The sequence below is a fragment of the Pinus tabuliformis genome, chromosome 3_1 (assembly GCF_031772625.1).
Source record: "Pinus tabuliformis cultivar Carrire ecotype Pingquan chromosome 3_1, CPIR1, whole genome shotgun sequence".
In the NCBI taxonomy this organism is placed as follows: Eukaryota; Viridiplantae; Streptophyta; class Pinopsida; order Pinales; family Pinaceae; genus Pinus; species Pinus tabuliformis.
This window is the reverse complement of record NC_142301.1, coordinates 648508-653980: the sequence shown is the minus strand read 5'-3', so window position 1 is coordinate 653980 and position 5473 is coordinate 648508.

Sequence of the window (5473 nt, the reverse complement as noted above, 5' to 3'; positions counted from 1 at the left end):
ATGTAATGGGTGTCTGAGAAGAGCATTCTAAGAATGTTTTTAAGTCCGAGTCGGGAGTTTGGGTAGAAGGTAGAGGCTCTGTAGCTGTGTGCACAGAGGCCTGGAAGAGTCTGCAGCGATGTACGCGGACCCCTGCAGCTGAGTGCGCAGGGAAGATTTGGATATAAGGTTGATAAGTGGAAATAAAGATAAGTTTCTTCTAAATTCTCTGTTAATTCTGAACTATCGCAACTCTGTTCTTTTATGGTTAATGAAACTATTTTGATCTGCGCACGTATGCTTATTGAGTACTTGTGAATCGGGTTTAATCTTAATATGCAAACTAAATGAAAGTAATAAATGTTTTCTTAAAGACCTCTCTAAGTAGATCTGGGTTATAATAATTAATCAAATAAATTAGATCTGTAATTAGCGTTGTAAAGAAAGCTAAGGTCATATGGATGCAGGTGGATATAGCGCAGCGCGAGTCTACAGGACGGCGCGCGAACCTCTCAGACCACATCTAGACATCCCAAGGGTGCAGAAACCTGGTTCCAGCACCCTCCCCTACTACCTCGGGTGAGACCTCAGTCCGTGCTTCGCGAGCTATTGCCGAAAGGGCCGGTAGCTGCGGGATTTGCTTGGCTAAATAATTCTTCTGAACCTGGGTCAGGCCCATATAAGCCAACAAATGGTTCCATTGCCAGGACCAAGATCTGCCTAAGGGGTGTCTAATGTGGGAACACTATAACCCTACAAAGAAAGAGATTGAAGAGTGGTGGGATCTGAAATTCCACGAGTTCGTAGTTCATGAAGACAAAAACCCGCGAATATCAGAAGAGGATTGGCTGGACCGGTATATATTCACAAACATTCACGAGATCTTCTTTGCGTCATTCCTTGTAGAGGTGTACGAGTGGATCGTAAGGCTAGATGACAACGTGGGAAGGTGCTGATTGGAGCAGTCTATTGTGTGGACCCTGGAACTGGTGTGCCGGCCAAAAGCCACCGAGGATAAGATCACGTGCGTAGTAGATCATTGGCTGGATCGGGTAATAGGAGGATTTATCACTGAGTTTGCGATAGATACCACCGTGAGCTATAGCGAGGCGAAAAGGAGATTTCTTCAAGGACCGCGAGGTAGGTATATCAAATTATTGAATATGTGGATTAATATGCTGTTACCACGGAACGGGAGGAGTAGAGAGAATTCCGTTAGCTTCCATTTCCGGGGAAAGCGAGGAAGAACTCGTGAGGTTCTCACCAGGAAGTGCGGTCCAGTTGATCAGGGAGCACTTCCCACTGATACCACCTCCATCCATGCCACCACCCACTTCACCTACTTCGAAACCGTCCACGCCAACTCCAACACCACCAACTCTACCAAAAGTGAGGATGGCGAATGCAATCAAATTACCAGTATTTAAGGGTGAAGGGAATGAGGAACCAGGACGATTTTGGTTTGTGATAAAATCTGTATGGGATGCTCAGGGTGTCACAGATGATAACATCAAGAAGGCTACCCTAGTTAGTGAATTTCAAGACCGCGCACTGACTTAGTACATGAAGTATTTGTTAGAAAAATTATATATATTACGGAGCAATGGAACACATAAAATATTGCAGAAATATAAACAAAGAAAATGCACAAAACAAGAGAGACACAGATATACGTGGTTCACCCAGTTTGGGCTACGTCCACCCTGAACAGCCAGTCCTTCCTTTCTATTATCCAACAAAATGAAGAGATACAACCTACAGCAAAACTGCTGTAATATCCTCTGTTTTCTCTCACAGTCTCACCTCTATGTTTCTCGCTCACCGAATACACATCTATCTCACAGCCTCAAATACAATGCCCTCATATAAAGAGAGAGGTTTCCTTCTAGGGCAAAAAAACCCTAAACTAAACATAAGTTCTACCGTCAGATCATCCGCCTAATGAACGGCCCAGATTGACTAGAAATTACTATACTTTTACAAGGCAATTTTAAAGCTGTTTTTAGCTTCGTGGGCGCTGCCCCCGAAACCCCCCGCCAAGGGGGGGGGCTCCCAAAAGTGACCCCCCACGGCAGCGATTATTTTACGGGCGGCGTTGCCGCCCCATTTTGAACTGGGGTCCAATATGCCGGTACTATAGAAGATAATCAGGCTCCACACCCAACAATCTCCCACTTGGAGACTGATTGTAGCAACTCCACTGCTGCTCCATTTGCTGGACAATGACTCCTCTTTGGACCTGGTTGTTTCTCATCTTCATCGTCATCCTTGAAGACCAACTGAAACTGAGCATATTCTCAGTTTCTCCCTGGTTACAACTTTTGTTAGCATATCTGTAGGGTTCTGGATAGTGTGTATCTTTTCTAGCTTCAACTCTCCATCTTCCAACACTAATCGTATGAAATGGTACTTGAGCTGTATGTGTTTTGTCCTGGAATGAAATGCTGAGTTCTTTGCAAGATGAATGGAACATTGACTATCACTGTATAACGTGCCCATATCATGCTCCTTACCCAATTCACCCATAAACCTTTGTAACCAAATCATTTCTTTACTAGCCTCTGTAGCAGCAACATACTCTGCTTTTGTTGTTGAAAGTGCAACAACACTTTGGATTTTTGAAACCCAACTGACAGTTGTTCCTACGACAGTAAATGCATATCCTGTAGTGCTCCTCCTATTATCTCTGTCACCTGCCATATCTGCATCAACATATCCTTGTAGGGATATGTTTGAACCACCAAAGCATAATGCCTGATTTGTGGTACCTCTCAAATATCTGAGAATCCATTTCACTGCCATCCAATGTTCCTTTCGTGGATTGTTCATGTACCTGCTTACAACTCCCACTGCATGTGCAATATCAGGCCTTGTGCATACCATTGCATACATTAAACTTCCAACTGCTGATGCATATGGAAATTTAGACATATAATCCATGTCTTCTTGGGTCTTTGGGCACATTTCTTTGCTAAGTTTGAAATGGCTAGAAAAAGGTGTACTAACTGGTTTTGCATTTTGCATGTTAAATCTTTTCAACACCTTTTGTATGTACTCATTCTGAGACAATGTTAATTTTCTATTTTTCCTGTCTCTAGTTATTCTCATACCAAGGATTTGCTTTGCAGCACCCAAATCCTTCATTGCAAATGAATTTGCCAATTTTCTTTTGAGCACATTTATTTCCTGCATGTTAGATCCTACAACAAGCATGTCATCTACATACAATAACAATATAATATAACTGCCATCATTTTGCTTTTTCAGATAAACACAATGATCAGAGTGACATCTAGTATAGCCTTGTTCAGACATAAACTTGTCAAATTTTAGATACCACTGCCTTGGAGCCTGTTTTAAACCATACAAGCTCTTCTTCAACCTGCACACAAGTTTCTCCTTCCCTTTCACCTCATATCCTTGTGGTTGCTGCATATATATCTCTTCCTCCAAATCCCCATGGAGAAAGGTTGTCTTTACATCTAACTGCTCAAGATGTGAAACTTTAGCTGCTACAAGACTTAAAATAGTTCTGATTGAAGTCATTTTAACAACAGGAGAAAATATTTCATCAAAATCAATACCTTTCTTCTGTGCAAACCCCTTCACCACAAGTCTAGCTTTGTACCTTTTCTTTCCTTCATCTTCTTCCTTCAGCCTGTAAACCCATTTATTCTTCAATGTAGTTTTTCCTACAGGCAACCTGACTAAATCCCAAGTCTGGTTATGCATTAAGGAGTCCATCTCTTCTTCCATGGATACCTCCCACTTCTTCTTGCTTTCAACCTGTATTGCTTCTTCATAACATTCAGGTTCACTAGAATCAGTCAACAATAAATAATATAATGAAGGAGAGTATCGTTCAACAGGTCTACTTGTCCTGGTAGATCTTCTAACACCGCTTTCAGGTGTTTGGGGTGCCTGTTGTTGTTGTGATGGTTGCTGTTGTTGTGGTTGTTGATTATTATTATTTTCAGACACATTTACTTTTTCAGTAATTTCATCAAGAACTGCGTATTCCTTGTTTTCTTTTTCTTGTTTTTTTTCCTGCAACTGATTCTTATACAAGACCTTTTCATTGAACATTACATCTCTGCTCCTAATGATTTTATTATTTTCATAATCATATAAGCGATAACCAAAATCATTAACACCATATCCAATAAAGGTACATTTCTTTGACTTTGCCTCAAGCTTTGTTCTATTTTCTTTATCAATATGGACAAAGGCCTCACAACCAAAAGGCTTTAAAATAGAGTAGTTTACCTTTTTCCCTGTCCATGCTTCCTCTGGAACACCACCATCCAAGGAACTTGAATGTCCTCTATTTATTAAATTAACAGCAGTATCTACAGCATCTGCCCAAAACTGTAAAGGCAATCCTGCATGCAATCTCATTCACCTTGCACGCTCCATGATTTTTCTGTTCATCCTTTCTGACACACCATTTTCTTGTGGTGTTCTTGGAACTGTCTTCTCTCTGCGAATTCCATGCTCTGAACAGTACCTATCAAACTCTTTGCTGAAATATTCACCTCCATTGTCTGATCTAAGACACTTCAATTTCTTTCCTGTCTCAATCTCAACCAAAGCTTTCCATTTCTTGAAAGTATCAAATACATCAGATTTTTTCTTAATACATTAAATCCAAGTTTTTCTAGTTGCATCATCAATAAAATTAACATAATAACGAGAGCCACCGAGAGATGATACCTGAGCAGGTCCCCATACATCTGTATGCACAAGCTCTAATTTTTTGTTCTTCTTTTCTTTCCCAACTCTGAGAAATCTGACTCTCTTCTGTTTTCCATAAATACAGTTCTCACAGAAGTCCAAATCAACATTCTTCAAACCCGGAAACAAATTCCTTGAGTGAAGAATCTTCATCCCTTTTTCACTCATGTGTCCGAGCCTATGATGCCATAATGCTGCATCTGCTCCTCTGGAAGTTAAAGCATTAACAGAGTTAGAAATACCATTGCATAAATACAATGTACCAACCTTTTCGCCTTTTGCTATTACCAGGGCTCCTTTAGTGACCTTCCAAGCTTTATCTGTGAAAGTTGTCACACAACCTTCACCACCTAACTGCCCTGTTGAAATCAGATTTTTCTTTAGATCTGGAACATGCCTTACCTCCTTTAATAGCCATTGGTTTCCATTCTGCTGTTTTACAAGAACCTTACCCATTCCATCGATTTTACAGGGTTTATCATCACCTAGACGAACTTGTCCAAAATCTCCTTGAACATAGTCATGAAAGTATTTCTTATCAGGTGTGGCATGGAATGAAGCCCCTGAATCTACCACCCAGGAATCAGTAATATTTTAGAAAGAAAGAATCAAAGCATCTTGTAACACCTCACCTGTCACATTTGCTTCATGATTGTTTTCTTGCTATGCATCTCCTTCTTTTCCCTTCCGAGATCTACAGTCTTTCTTTAGGTGTCCTTTCTTTCCACATTTCCAGCACACTATCCCCGATCTAGACTTG